The sequence below is a fragment of the Loxodonta africana genome, chromosome 9, assembly GCF_030014295.1.
Source record: "Loxodonta africana isolate mLoxAfr1 chromosome 9, mLoxAfr1.hap2, whole genome shotgun sequence".
Lineage (NCBI taxonomy): Eukaryota > Metazoa > Chordata > Mammalia > Proboscidea > Elephantidae > Loxodonta > Loxodonta africana.
The window spans coordinates 121,564,976-121,580,343 of NC_087350.1; the positions used below are offsets into that span (position 1 = coordinate 121,564,976).

At 60.8% G+C, this 15,368-nt stretch overlaps 1 protein-coding gene across 1 annotated transcript in view; it reads left to right on the plus strand.

Moving 5' to 3' along the window:
• The first annotated feature begins 8,672 nt into the window (after window positions 1–8,672).
• The window catches only part of NACC2 (NACC family member 2), an 85,291-nt gene continuing 78,595 nt past the window's right edge, over window positions 8,673–15,368 (plus strand). Inside the window, exon 1 of the mRNA XM_064290689.1 lies at window positions 8,673–8,707. The gene's annotated coding sequence lies outside the window, so the exon portion shown is untranslated. The remainder of the gene's footprint in view (window positions 8,708–15,368) is intronic.

Here is a 15,368-nt window from a genome sequence, read left to right on the forward strand (position 1 = left end):
CATGGTCTCTGGAAGCCACTAGGTTATTTGGAGATGAGGGTGGGTCAAGAGTGTGGCTGGATGCCCAGAGGGTAAGACAAGACTGGGGACCGACTGTTTGGGTTTGGGGCAGTTGTGAGAACTGGTGACATCAGGGCCCTGGGATGCCTGCGCCCACCACTGTGGCAGCTTTGAGGACCATCCCCGCACCCCTCACCCTGGCCAGGCCTAGCTCTGACTCCCCACCGTGACACCCCCTTGGTACTGCCTGCCAGTCATGTCCACCTGGAGGCCCAGACCAGGGCCCAGACATGCTCAGTACTCCATGGTGGACTGTGTGCAGGGGTGCTCCTGACTTCCCCCACCCCTTGGGACCTGCCTCCAGCATCGGTCTGCATCGCTCTCAACTATCACTGGCCCCCTGGGAGTGTCCCTGGGGGTTTCCCCGTTTCCCAGTCCCCTCCCAGAAGAACACCTCAGGTCAGATGCTCCCTCACACTGGGAGACAGAGGCCACGCTGCCCCAGGCTGGCCAGCCCTGCCTGCTCTGCCCCACTGCACCCCAGCAAGCTTGGTCCGGCCCCTAGGCCACGGCATTTGCTGTCCCCGTGGCCTGGGGTTGTGTCCCTGTCTGCCCACCTCCCAGTCCACTCCCTCAAGCCCTCCTGCTTGACCCACTAAGGCATCCACACCCCCCTTGCCTAGTGGTTCTCCATCCAGCACAGCGTGCATCACTCCGGTAGTTGTTGGTTTTTGCAGTGAAATATACACGCCAAAACAGTTACCAGCACCGTGTCCCCATCTATGATCCAATGATACTGATTGCATGTTTTCAAACCTCGGGTAGTTGGTTCTTTACCGTCTGTCTCCCACTAGGAGGGAAGCCTGGGGAGCAGGACCCAGGGCGGAGCGCTGTGCCTGGTGATGGAGGGGCTGGAGGGGGTGCTGGGAGACTGCTGTCCTCGGAGGTTGTGTGCTAGCTTCTCGTCTGCAGAGGAGGAAGCCTGGCTGCAGCCCCCAGACCTGCTACCTCCTGGGCCTTTGGGCTCTGCCTTGCCGCCGGACCCTTACAGGTGTGGACTAGAACGCCTCCCCACCCCACCCTCCAGGGCCATGTCCTGCCTGCCCTCCTCTTGCCCCAGGAACGCACTGGACTCCCATATGCCACCAGGCAAAGTGTGAGTCGGGGCAGCCTCCCTGATGACCTGGCTGGAGTTCACTGCCAAAGTGGTTCCCAGACAGGCGAACCCAGGTGCAAAGGCCCAGTGGCAGGGATGCCTGGCGGGATGGGAGGGACAGGCTGGGGGCCTGTGGCTGCAGGGAGGAGGGGCAGGGGAGCACTGAGGCTGCCCAGCGGTGGAGGCAGCCACCCGGGTCCTTGGTGCCATTTTAAGGGACCCTGGTGGTGCAGTGGTTAAAGTGATCAACTGCTAACCAAAAGATGGGTGACTCCGAGGGAGAAGATGTGGCAGTCTGCTTCCATAGAGATTTACAGCCTTGGAAGCCCTATGGGGTCGCTGTGATTCAGAATGGACTCGAAGGCAGTGGGTTTGGTTTGAGTTTTTTTGCTGCTTTCTTCCAAGAGCCACCCCGGAAGTTGCCGAGACCTGGAAAGGGGGCCCCACCCTTCAACTCATTTCTCTCCCCTCCCCCCAGACTCTTGACCCACAAACACTGACATTTAGCAGCCCCATCCCTGTGGGGAAGGCCGGGGCAGAGGGGTGTGGGGAGGGCACAAAGCTGCTGCAGGACTAGCTTGGTCCTCTCCTGCATCCTCACAGTGGGAGCCCCTCTCAACTGGTTGGTGGCCAAGGCCCCTAAGAATGGAAATGGCCAAGGGTGGAGGAGGTTGGGCAGGCCGGGTCTGCCTAGGGCGAGCTGGCTTCCCAAACCCCGCCTCCCATTGTCCTCTGAGCCTCAGGGGCAGGACCCACATGGGGGAGTCAGCAGGGCCACAAGGTCCTGAAGATAGATGGGGGCAGGGGGAACCTACCAGAGATGGGTTCACCCAGGAAGGAAGCCCCTGGCTGGGCACCCCCGGGGCCATGACAGACCAGGAAAGGCGCCAGCCTGCACCTGGGTCTGGCTTTGGCCCAGGGTGCCAGGGATGGCTGGGTGGCAGCCCCAACCTGTGCCTTGACCACCGGTTCCTAAGTTCTGTGACCTCAATGTGTGATCCCCTCCAGGGGTCCTGGAGGAGGGCCCCCCTGCCCCCGTGTGCTGCAGGAGCAGTTTTGGTGTTAAAAGAGGCTGTGGCCTGGATTTGAACCCCAGGCTGGGGTCCGGGTGGGTAAACACCCAACCACTAAGGCCGGGGCCAAGTTTGAGGCTAGGACTTGGGGCAGCCTCTTGCACCTTTTCGGCACCAGGCCCCACCAGCCTGGGAGGGACTCCAGGCTCTCACCCCGCAGAGCAGCTCACCCTGTGTCTCTAAGAAAGGCACTGTGCACCTGAGCACCCAGGTCACCAGTCCACAGTTCCCTGTGACAGAAAACACCAAAGGGCGCCTGACAGGTGGGGCAGGAGGGAGGCCCAGAAGATGGGAGCTGAGGGAACATGTGGCCACAGGCAGGGGGCCCCAGACAGAGGAAGAGTGTGCCAAGGCCCATGTGTGAGTGAGGTGGGGGGAGCTGGGAGCTGGGCGGGCCCTGCTCGGGGTTAATAAGGAACTAGACAGGGCGGCAGTTACACAACGTGGTGAGTGTGCCACATATCCCTGAATCATGCACTTGAAAAGGGTTAACTTCATGTTTTGTGAATTTCACCACAATAAAAAGAGGAAGCAAAAATGAGAGCCCACCTGCATTCCATTTGAGCCCCTTCACACCTGCCAGCCCAGAGCATGCTGTCACCTGGGGAGGTCTTTCCTGTTCAAGGCACTGTGAGTCCTTAGGGGCCAGGCTCGTGGGGGTTATCGGTGACTCAGGGACGGGCCCCCTTGATGGAGTGGTGGGGAGGGTGCTCGGGAGCCCTGGGTGGCAGAGGGGCTGGGCCGAAGCCCCCACCACCATGTAGGCCCTGGTCTTCCTGGCTGGCTGAACAGGAGCAGCCATGGGACATTCCTCCTGCCTGTGGTGGATGGTCACTGAGCTTCCATGAAGCCCTGGATGTAAACCACGAAGCTGGGCCCACTGCCCGACAGCACCTGTGTCCCTGAGGCAACAGCACCCAACCTTCCTAGCTTATGCTTGGATGCTGATGTGCCTCAGGCTTGCAGGAAGCCCCCACCGGTGCAGTGAGGCCCAGGAAATCCCCACCTGGGGGCCAGCTGGGGGGATGCGGACGTGACTTCTGTGGGTCCCCCTGCCCAGTAAACTGCTCTTCAGGCAGTAAAAAGTGCCGCCTCCTGAGAAGTGCCTTTGCTGTCTGGCTCACCAGCGGCTTTGTGCTGGCAGGCAGGTGCAAAGCGGAGCAAGCGGGCAGGGAGACCTAGTGATCCCACTCCCTGGACAGGCAGCCCTCTGGAAGGAGTGGGGGGCCCGCCAGCTTCTCTGGGACCTGAGCCACACACAGGAGCCTGCTTGACCTCTCGGGGAGCGTGGCGTTCACGCTTGGTCACTAGTGATGCCCCAGGGTCTTCTTCCAGCCAGTGGTCAGCCGTGGGTCTGGGCCTGCAGAAGCACTGACCAGTGATGCCCTGGGGCTCCCATCTGTGACATCCCTCCTTGCCACCAAGCACCCAGCACTGAAGACCAGAAAGCAGGGTCAGAACTTGGGCAGGTGGGAGTGGGCTCCAGGTCCCTCTCAGCGAGGCCACAGCACCCCTCAGCAGTCTCAGAAGATGGGGCGAGGTCAGTACTGACTAGGGAACCCTTGATGGCCCCTACTCTGGGGGGACAGTGAATGTGAGGGGTGATCAGGGCTGGGTCAGGGAGGGACCCTGGCAATGGCCCATCCAGGAGGGTCAGGGAGGCCTTGAGGAACAGGAACACCTAATTGGATACCTGACCTGACAGTCAAAAACCAAACCCACTGCTGATGAGTCGATTCCGACTCATAGTGACCCTATAGGCCAGAGTAGAACTGCCCCACAGGGTTCCCAAGGCTATAATCTTTACAGAAGCAGACTGCGTTGTGGCTGGTGGGTTCGAACCGCCAACCTTTCGGTTAGCAGCCGAGTGCTTAAACCACTGTACCACCAGGGCCCTCTGACCTGAGTGCTTAAAGCACTGTGCCACGAGGGCCCACTGACCTGAGTGATGAAGAACTCCCCGGAAACATCAAGCAGGAAGGTTCAGGCAGCAGGAACAGCTGGTGCAAAGGCCCTGGGGCAGGTCCACCAAAGGAACCAGTGTGGCTGGAGCTGAATGGGCCAGGGCCTGAGCAGGGGTGAGGTGGGGGTGTGGGCAGGTCTGAGATGCGGTGCTGTTGGGGGGGACTCCGAGCACGGGTCATGACCTGACATGTTTAGAAGCACCTCTGCCTCTCTAGGGGTAGCCCAGGGTAAGGGTAAGCGGGGAGCCCAGACATGAGACTGCAGCAGGAATGAGGGAACACGGTGGTCTGGACCAGGAGGGGTCAGATGTGTCAGAGGAGCTGTCAGGACTGGGGACAGCTTGGACCTGGGGTGTGAGAGTGTTGGGGAGGACCCCAGGGTAGCTGGCCAGAGGCAGGGAGGGACTGAGCTAGGAGAGAGGGGGCCAGGAGAGAGCTGCATTTGCTGAGGGGAAGTTAGGAATAGGGAACAGCAGGTCCCGGATGTTTGGGGGCCTTGTCTGGCTGTTACATCAAAGGTGTCCAGCCCTGGAGGCGGCTGGGGCTGGGGTATGTTTGATGGGCCTGTGAGCTTCGGGTGGAGGCAGGTAGCTGCACACAGGTAGGCAGACCCACCATTTACATTCCGTTTCTGAGTATCCCTGGTCCCCAGAAGTCCACACACATAGCCCCGAGGAACCCGGCCCTTGGGGAAGAGCGCCTGATCACATGCAGCCAGAAACACTAGAGCTGGGCGAGCAATGCGTCGGCCTGTGGTGGGGGTGGTCTCTGACCGCTGTTTTATGTGGACACGGGGCCTGGTAAGAGAGGTGTCCACTCAGCTCCAGGCTCAAGGAAGCGGCTCCATCCAGTGCCTCTCCCCACAGGTCTCCCCGAGCTGTGAGGGCAGCAGGCAAGGTAAGCCAACGGCACCACCAGAGGCTTTGCCCAGGTGGGCTGGGTGAGCCCACCCGAGACCTTCCCCAATGATTCATCCGTTGGTTTTCGAATTTACCTCCTGTGACTTCCCCTCCCTCCAGCTCTCCGGATAAAAGGAAAAAAAACATCCAGCTACAGGCCTTGGAGTCCCCAGACCAGACCTGCATCAGAGGGTCTCCTGGGACCAGGGGACCTTGGTGGCAGCTCAGAGGTGCTGCGGGGCTGATTCGGACACCCAGAAAGGGATGGTGCCCTAGCCCACACATCAGCAGGCTGGCCTCATACAAAGTCTCAAGAGTCACGAGGATCAAGCACCGTGAAGGAGCCGACCACCACGTCTGAGTCCTGTCCTGCCGCGTCCCAGCTGGCGCACCTTGAGTGAGTGACCCCCCAGCTCAGCAGCACTTTTCTTCCCGAGCCTCATTTTCCTCACCAGCAAGGCAGGAACGAGACAGCTAGCCTCAGAGGTTGCTGTGAAAACCCCATTAGGTCACGCGCACGGAACACAGCACACAGCCCTGGCGTTTAGTAAGCGTTCAGTAAACAGGGGCACCAGCAGGAAGTACGCCAAAGCCCTGTTAGCCTCGGGAGGCGGGTTTCTGGATGATCTCTGTTGTCTTAGAACCTCAGTGTGATGAACAAAACGTGGCCCCTCCTTAGCACGGGGTGTTACTCAGCAATAGAAAGATACGAAGTTCTCATACCTGCCACCCCATAGGTGAACCTCGGAAACATTAAAAAAAAGAAAAGTTGCCATGGGGTTGATTTTAACTCACGGTGACCCCATGAGGTCAGAGGAAACTGTGCTCTATAGAGTTCTCAATGGCTGAGATTTCGTAAGTAGGTCACCAGGCCCTTCTTCCGAGGCACCTCCGGGTAGACTCCTGCCTCCGACGTTTTGGTCAGCAGCCAAGCACATAATAACCTTTGTGCCACCCAGGGACTTGTTGGAAACAAAGAGTGAAACAGCGAGACACGAAAGGGCAAATGATGTATGCTCCTACTGACATGAAATAGCTTGAAGAGGCAAATGCAAAGAGACAGGAAGGAGGCTAGAAGTTACTGGGGGCTGGGGGTGGGGGGGCGGGAGTTAGCACTTAAAGGTACTGACTTTGTGGTGGGGTGCGGGAGTTAGTGCTTAAAGGGTGCTGAGTTTGTGGTGGGGGCGGGAGTTAGTGCTTAAAGGGTGCTGAGTTTGTGGCGGGGGGCGGGAGTTAGTGCTTAAAGGGTGCTGAGTTTGTGGTGGGGGCGGGAGTTAGTGCTTAAAGGGTGCTGAGTTTGTGGTGGGGGCGGGAGTTAGTGCTTAAAGGGTGCTGAGTTTGTGGCGGGGGGCGGGAGTTAGTGCTTAAAGGGTGCTGAGTTTGTGGTGGGGGGGCGTGAGTTAGTGCTTAAACGGCACTGAGTTTGTTTGGATGATGAAAAAAAAAAGCACTGATATGTTTTCCAAATCCCCTTCATTAAAGAGGAATTTCTTTAATGTGTTCTTGGAAAATAAAAATGATGAAAGCAGTCAGAGTATATAAATATAAGACAGCCCCACCGGCCAGCAGGCTCCCCCAGGACCGTGCTGAATGGCCGCCCTCGCTGCCTTCATCCACTGCCCCCGAGGTGGTCACCTCCAAGCCCTTCCGGGGGTCCTTTCGCAGTGGCCCATCCTTGTGGATGGCTACTGTGGCCTGTTTCCAGGGCTGGAACTGGCTAGAGACCTCTGTGTGTGCTCACAAGTGTCATTCTTGGGTGAAGGTAAATGCCTGCTTGTAAGCCTTGGACCCCAAGGGGGTTCTGGAGCACCCTTGAATAGCCAGGACCCCGAGACTGCTGGTTCCAGCTTCTTCCTGTTCACAGGTGTCTCTCGCCCTGCACCTTGCCTAGGGCCAGGCTCATGCACCCACACGCCCATGCTCAGTATGTCTGGGTCCTAGCCTGTAGCCCCCGGAACATGCCAGGCTGCCCTGTGGTTGGGAAGTGCAGTGGGTTGGGCTGGGGGAGGATGCCCAACTTCTGATGACCTCCTAGTGATGAAGCCTCACTGGCCAGTCTCCATGGTGGGTATTGTGGTGTGTGGAGTACCAAAGCCCATCACAGGAGAGGCTTGGGGGGTGAGGGGAGGTGAGATGGATGATGGAGCCAAAGGCCAGGGCCAGTCAGGAAGAGAGAAGTTCCCTCTCCAGGTTCTGGGACCCATGTCCTCTTCCTGGCCATGGTGTGTGTGTGTGAAGGCTGGGAGAACCCAACCCTGGTGAAGGTAGGCGCAGCTCCTGAGAGCAAGGTGGGTGGGTGGCTGGGAGTCTAGGGGGGTCTGGGACTGCCCTGGGTCTGAGCAGGGTGGGGGGCCCAGAGAGTCCCTGTGGGGTTCCATACCCACCTCCACCAGGGGGCAGGGCAGGTCAGGGCAGGAGATGGGAGTGTTCCCAGCAGTTGAGGCTGCTTGGCGCAGAGCTTGGGGTTGGGGTCAAGGTCAGTCTGTGGCCAAGGTCATGGACTTGGCCTGAGGCTGGGGTTACCGGCCACTTGCCTCAAGCTTCTTATCCTTTGTGTTAGGAGTGGACGGTGGGCTGAAACGTGCCCTGGGAGCGAGTGGGCCGCCTTGCTCATGGTAACCCCTCCTGTGGATCACTGCCCGATGGCTCTCCGTTCTCCAGCCGGGATCCTCGTGGGTGTGCGGGAGCCAGGCGATCCAGGGCCTTCTGAGACCCCTCAGTGTCTGTGGCCAGCTTATTTCCAAGCGCTGGTTTAAAACCCCATCTCTGTCCACGGCAGACAGGCCTCCCACAAACGGAGCCTCGAGGGCGCGCCGGCCTCTGGGAGCGACTCATACCGCCTGGGGCATCCGGATCACGCCGGGCCTGAAGCAGCCCGGGCCGCGTCCACACGGCTCGCAGTTCCTGGGGGCCGCGCCGGGGAGCCGGGCAGCGCCCAGTGCGCGGTCCGCCCAAGGGCGGTCCCAAGGCCCGTTTTCCGAGGCCGGCGGCGCATCCCGGGGCCACACCGTGCGGGCGCGAAAGGTCGGCTCAGCCCGGCGGCCGCCGCAGAAAGGACGCGCCCAAGCCCGGGGGAGGAGGCTGGGGGGCTCCGGGGCTCCGAGGGGCCGGAGGGGGCGTGCGGCGCGGCCCCGTCCTTTCCGCACCGGCCGACCAGCCAGCGCAGCGCAAGGCCCGCAGCCCCGAGCGCCGGAAGGTGGGGCGGGGGGCGCACGGCCGCGCCCCTCCTCGCCCCAGCCCCCCGACCCCGCCCCGCTCCCGCTTGACCCCGCCCCGGCCCCCTCCCCTGGCCCCGCCCCGGCCCCCTCCCCTGGCCCCGCCCCCGGCCCGGGGCGCCCACCTGGCGGGGGCGGGGAGGGCGCCCGGGGCGGCGAGTGCGCGCGCGCGGCCGGCGCGCTGTCCCTTTAAACGGCCCGGCCCGCCCCGCCCCCGCCGCGGTGCGGCCGCCGGTGCCGAGAGGCCGGAGAAAGTCCGCGCCGGAGCGCAGGCCGCCGCTTCCTGCCCGAGCGCCGGGAGAGCGCCGCCGCCGCAGGCCGAGCCGGGCCGCAGGTCGAGCCGGGCCGGGCCGCAGGTCGAGCCGCGCCGGGCCGCAGGTCGAGCCGGGCCGGGCCGCAGGTAGGCGCCAACTTCGCCGGGCGGGCGGCCGCGCCTTGTTTACGTCCCGTCCCCGGACGTCTGTCGGTCCCGCGCCCTCCGCGGCCGCCGAGGGCCCGGCGCGCACTTCCCGCAAACTCCGCCGCGCGCCCGGCTGCCCAACTTGGCGCGGGTCGGGCCGGGCTGCGGGCGCCCTGCCGCAGTGCCCTCCGCGGGCTGGGACCGGCCCGGCGTCCGCGGCCCAAGTTGAGCACCGGCCGGGGCTCGCGCGGGGAGCCGGGCGCGGCCGCCTAGCGGAGGTGGCGGGGCGCCCCGCCCCGGGCTGCACCCTCTTCCCGCCGAACGGGACCCCGGGGGGGCGTTCTGGGGGTCCCCCTTCCGCTGGGGTTCGCTGGCTCCTCGGGACACGGCCTCTCATCCTCCCCCTCTCGGACCCTCCGAGCCCCGCCCTCGGGAGCGGGAAGCCGCGGCGTGACCCGGCCAGGGTCGAGGGGACACCCCCCTCCCGGCCGGGGTCCGAGGCCCGCAACGCGCCGCCGCATCGGCCGGCACCCAGCCGGGCCCTGCGCCTCTGTCTCCTGGCCCGGGTGGGACGTCACTGCCTCCTGGTTCTCCTTGGCGGGACCAGGAGCTGCTGCTCAACTCCAACCTGGGAGACCCGGCCTAGGCGGTACTGGGAGGGCCTTCCGTCTGGCACTCCTCGGCCCTGAGATCTTTGAACCAAAGCCCCCGCCTCCAAGACCACCCCCCTCCCCCCCAGCCCTGAGCCCGCCTCTGCGTCGGGCTAGGAAGCTAAGCTTTCCTACTGTTTCCAGAAGGTCCTGGGGGTCCGTCCTGCTGCCGACTCTGTTCTGGGGTCGCTTGGCAAACCTAGGGCTTGTCACGCACTGTCCTGCCCACTGGAGCTGTCCTGACAGCTCATTCTCGTGGAACCCCCACACCCCCTCCTCCCGTGGGGGCCTCCAGGTTTCCTGTCTGGAGAGCCTTTGCTCACACCGGAGGTTGGGCCCCATCCAGTGGCGTTGCTTGGGACCGGCAGGCACCTGGGAGGGAGTCCCTGGCCAGTATTCTCTGATGGGGTCCTGTGTGTGGCGCCGGCTCTGGGCTGGGTGAAGCAGAGCCCGGTGGTGTGCATCACTGGGCGTCTGTGAGCATGCGTTGTGGGCATAACTGTCCCCACCCCCGAGGGGCCTCCTGCCTTCCAGGTGCAGCCCCCCCCACCTTGCTCTTCTGGCCTCGGTGTCCGTCTCCGGCAGGCCTACCTCCCTCGGGGCTTCCTGTCCCGCGCCCTCCCTATTTCACTCCACTCTGTGGGCCCCTGGTCCCTCTTCCTCCCGTGTGGTCTGCTGGTGACGTTTACCCAAACCAGTGCCGTCGAGTCAATGACGTTTAGGACATCATTATTTATGGTTCTGAGCAGCACACGTGTTGTGTATTTAAACCCAACAGCACCTGCACGAGGGGTAAAAAAAACCAAAAACCAAACCCAGTGCAGTGGAGTCGATTCCGACTCATAGCGATCATATAGGACAGAGTAGAACTGCCCCATAGAGTTTCCGAGGAGCACCTGGCGGATTCGAACTGCCAACCGTTTGGTTCGCAGCTGTAGCACTTAACCACTACACCACCAGGGTTTCCATCTTTCAGATGAAGAGATGGGGCCAGCAGGCAGGAGTTAAGGTGAAGGGTCTCCCTACCCACCTTCCAAGAACCGCCTTGCCTCTTTACCCAGGCCCGCCCCAGCACCTCCTCTGGGCCTCCAAAGTGCCCTTTTCTGGCCCCTCAGCCTGAGCAAAGGAAATAAAAGGAGGTGGCCTGGGGTGGTGGGCCCCCCGTCCTTTCAGTGAGAGGTCTGGACTGACACAGAAGTAGAACAAGGTGTCACTTGTCACCGCAGTGGCCAGGCCAGGAGGCGCTGGGTCAGCCCTTCCCTTCCAGCTGTCCAGGTGTCGGTTACTGAACTGATTGTGGAAGCCCTCCTCCTGTCTGCTCCAGCTACAAGAAGTCTTCCTCTGAAGAAGGCTCCAGGACGGAAAATGCTTAGTTCTAATTAGTGAAAGGAACCCTGGTGACGCAGTGGTTAAGTGTTTGGCCGCTAACCAAAAGGTTGACAGTTTGAATCCCCCAGCAGCTCCTTGGAAACTCCGTGAGGCAGTTCTCTGTCCTATAGGGTTGCTATGAGTTGGAATCCACTCAAGGGCAATGGTTTTTGTTTTTTTAATTAGCGAAAACCCCTGCTGCTACTGGCTTGCTTGGGACTTGTTTCAGGTTCTGGACTTCGGTATGACAGGAAGGAGCACATCGGGCCCCCCCCCCCCCCGCAGAGTGGGCTGCTTCTCCAGGAGTGGGTGGCAGGCAACTTTTAAAGAGTTCTGTAAACCTCTGGGTTTTCCAGCTCAAACCTGAGCCCAGATATCCACAGAAGAGTCTCGAGCTCTGAACAGAACCTGGAGTCCTGGGTTCCCTGCAGATTGGTCTCTACTGCCTGGCGGGGCTGTTTGTGCTTCGGGGTGCGGGCCACGTGGTCTCTGGGGCCCTGCCCAGCCCTCTCTGCCCAGGGCTGGTCCTTCCCTGTGGGGTCACACCTGGCCTTCTGTTGTCCTGCGGTGCTGCAGTGGGTGGGGCAGCCAGGCTTTGGCTGGGGCCTTGTGGGGTCTGTCTGCATGGGCTACCAGCTCAGGAGTCCTCAGCCTGGATCACGCCCACGCGGGTCTCCGGAGAACAGGGGGCCTTGTCCCCCAGACTCAGTGTCATGTGCACATTGCGGAGTTTAACGGTGACAGGTGTCAGTGACCAGGTTCTCAACTCCTGAGTGGATGCCTGCCTGTGTTTTGATTGTCCATCTCTTTGGCCTCCTGCTGTGGCTGGGTTCTGGGGTAGGACAGGCTGCCTCCCAAAGCAGGGCAGTGTTAGCTGCTTCGTGGGCTGGGTCTGGCTCTTCCTGAGGCAGGGCCAGGCTCCCTGAGGGTCTGGAGGCTGGTCTTGAGCTGCCCCTGTTAAGCTGGGCTTCCAGGAGTTTGTAAAGGGACTGGATGTGCTGGGCTTCTGGCTGGGGAGTGGGCTCCATTGGTGTTCCGCACTCCCCTAGGGTGCCCTTTCCCTGGTATGCCTTCCAGCTCCATTTTCCGGCCTGCCCTGCCTGCCGGCCCTTGGGTACCTGCAGGCGGAGATGGGAAGTCTGGGGTCAGAGCTCACCTTTGTTTGTATGAGGCCCTCCACCGCACTCCTAATCAGAGCTGTGTTGGCACTTCCACCCCTCCCCTTGTTTTCCCTTCTGGATTTTCCGGAGGCACGGGGCAGAGATCCAACTGCACGTTGCATCCTTGCAGGCCCAGGGCGGCAGAGAAGGTGTCAGGACAGCCAGGCGTGGTGGCTGGGGAAGGTCCCCCTCCCTACTGCCCAGACCTCACAGGGCAGGCTCAGGGCAGGGTCGCAGGCTCTTGGTGACCTCTGTCTTCTTGCAGATCCTTGCTCTCACCAGGCCCGATGAGGTCATTTGCAAAGTATGCTTCCCGCTGGCCTGGCTCCCTCATTGTGCCACCTGCAGCTGCCTGGCCTCTGGGTGCGGCTGCTGTGGCCTTTGCCGTTCAAGCCTGTAGCCTGAGTGGCCTCCACAGGCCGATGCTGGGTGGGCCTCACTCCTGGGGCTGTAGGCCCACGGGGTTGCCTGAAGTACCGAGTCTTGTCCTTTGGGAACACGAACACTGAGAGCAGGGCGGCATCCTGGGGCGGGGGCGGGGGATCATGGCTAGTCCTGAGGACAGGCAGTCGGCCTGTCAGAGCCAATGGCCAGGAAATGGGAGGGGCAGGACATGGAGTGCTGTCACTCCCTTCTGCCCAGACCCAAGGGATTTGAGCAGGAGACCTGTGGCTTCTAAGGTCGGGGGCCTGAGTTCAAGTCCAGCCACAGGCTGTGTGACCTTGGATGGGTAAGCACCCTCTCTGAGCCTTGCCTGGGCCTGTGTGTTGCAGATGCTACAAAATAGCTTCTTTATTCCAGGCTGTCAGGCTGACAGGATCCAGACCTTGACACAGGGACTCCATGCAGGAAGCCCTTGGCCTCAGGGGCTGCTGGGATGGTGGTCCACCCTCTCCCTATGCCGCCTCCCGGGAAGTTGGGCCCAGATGGGGGAGGGTGTGTGCCTCTTTAAGGGGAGGTGGCTGTCCCTCCCTGGGAGGATGGAAGGAGGCGTGCATACTTCTTTGTGAGGTCCCCTGGGGAGCAGAGGCTGCTGGGTCTCTACAGGAATCTGCCCCCCTCAGCGCTGGGCCCAGGCATCGAGGAGGGCACGTCACCATGGAGGCCTGGAGCCCTGGACCCTTGCCCAGTGTCTGCCCGTGGGCCTGGGAAGCCGGCAAGGCCTGAGTGGAACAAAGGGGCCTGAAGGTGCCCATATATAGTCACTGGGGTGAGCAGAGCCTGCGCTGCTGGGCTGTCTCTGAGCCCAGGGCCAGCCCCCAGGCCCAGTGCCAGGCCAAGCACTGGGGGCCACTTTTAAAGAGTTCTGTAAACCCCAGTGGGCTGGCGGGGGTGGGTAGGGGCACTGGGTTTGGGACAAAGCCTCAGGTATAGCAGTAGCACAGGTCTGTGCTCCAAGAGTGTTTGTTGACTGAAAATAAAAATCTCTTGGCTCTTGGGCCCAGTGTACCTAAAGCTGATGTGGGTTTGAAAGTCACACTGTGGCCAGCCACGCTGACCAGAGCCGCCCACGCGCCTCTGTTGGGTTTAGGGCTTGATGCCTGTCCGGTAGAGACTACTCTGCAGCCTCAGCACTTGCCCCACAAAGAGCTAGTGTCCCCCCCACCCCCCACCCCCCGTGGCGACAGCCACTAACACCCCTCTCTGCCTCCACAGCACCACAAGGCTCCCAGCTCTGAAGATCCTGGCTGGAATTTTCTGGAACAGTGCCTGCTTCCCTCGCTAGGGCTGGTAGGGAGTGGGGAGGGTTGGGGGTGCTGCCCCCCTGGGTGTCCCCTGTTGACGGTAGTCCCTCTCCTGGCCCTCCACACCAGCTCCCCGTCTACCCCAGGAAGGGTAGGCAAAGCCCTTACTTGCCTTCGGAATTCTGTGCTGTTAGAAATCACAAAGTTAACAGTTTTGCTCATTTAATTTAGTTTCCATTGCTCTGCTACGCGCCTTTGTTAAGTTTTGTGTATTGATATTTTTTGTTGTTGTCAGCAGTTCTTTTTCTCTTTTTTTTTTTTGGATATAAAGCCATTAGGGTGAGAGAAGATTAAAAAGATACATTACAATTAAAATGTTAATGAAATCCGCATCATACAACTTTTGAAACCCTTTAGGCATTAATCTCGCCTGTGTCATGTCCATTAACTTGGGCTGTTCTTATTCCACACTGACCCCTGCTGAGAGATTCGTGCTATAATTGGATTTTTTTTTTTTTTTTTTAATAAAAAAGAAAGAAAAAAGCTTTTAAGAAAATAGAGGTTGAGTGGTGGGCGGCCTCCTAAATGAAGAGGATGGGAAGTGGGAAATGGAGTGACTGAGTGTTGTGGCTTGCTCCATCAGTGGCAGCCTTGGGTCTCGCTGTCCCTTCCCGGGGAGCTGGGCTGCACCCCTCCTGGGCCAGCGGCCTCCTGCCCCCTGAGCTCTGCCCAGCCTGGCTCCTCCCATTTCACTGCCAGCACTGTGATGTGGGACATAGGGGTGCTGGGGGAAGTCAGGGTGGCGGGGCCGTGAGAGCACGCTGTGCACGTGGCGGGCCGCCCCAGGGTCTGGTCTCCTGGACAGAATGCTGATTGGCTGCAAGGTGGGGGATAGTGGCAGTGGGGTTTGGGAGCAGGGGGGCTTCTGCTGGGGCTTGGGTGGCCCCATGGAGAGAGGGCGCCCAAGGGTAAGCTCCCCTCTGTGGGGAGGTGCTAGGGGAGGGCTGATGGCCTTCTGGCCCAGGGGTTGGGGAGACACAGATGGGAGCCAAAGCCAGAAGGTTTTTGTGTTCTCGGGGTTCTGCCTCCCCCAAACAAGAGGCCCAGCCTCAGTGAGCCCTGGAGTTTCTAGTGTGTGATGGGCATGGCTTTCAACCGGTTCGGTCTTATTCAACTCCCTGGTGAAAATTTGCATTTCCACCCAGATATTATAAATTTTAAGATACAATGTATACTTAAGAATCACCAGGGGATCTCGTTGAGATGTAGATATATACCTGAGTGTCACCTTGGGATCTCGTTGAGATGTAGATATATACCTGAGCGTCACCTTGGGATCTTGTTAAGATGTAGATTCTGATTCAGTTTACCTGGGATAGAGATTAAATCGTCAGCAGGGGGTTAAACCGTAAGGAACCAGTTCGAAGCCCTGGACTGTGAGGCCTGGGGGAGTGGGAGGTGGTACCCCCTTTCCTGCTTCCCAAGGTCCTTGGGACCTCAGAGGCAAGGGCAGTAGAAGGTGCTTATTGGCGCTTGAAGCTGGCCCTCAGCTTCCATGGATGGACTTGCGTACCCTTGACCTAGCGTTGGCTCGGAGGTGAGCATCCCCCTTGTGGGGAAGGGTCCCTGAGTGGTGGCTCAGATCTGGGCATCCCGCCTGCTGGGCAGGGTCCCTGGCATGGTGACTATGGGTGGTGAGGGGACAGCTGGTGGTGCAGGAGTGGTGCTGTGGCCAGGGAGCCCAGCCAGTGGGCCTCGTGTCTGCAGGCGCCACGCTGCGGCCACCCCGTCAGTGACG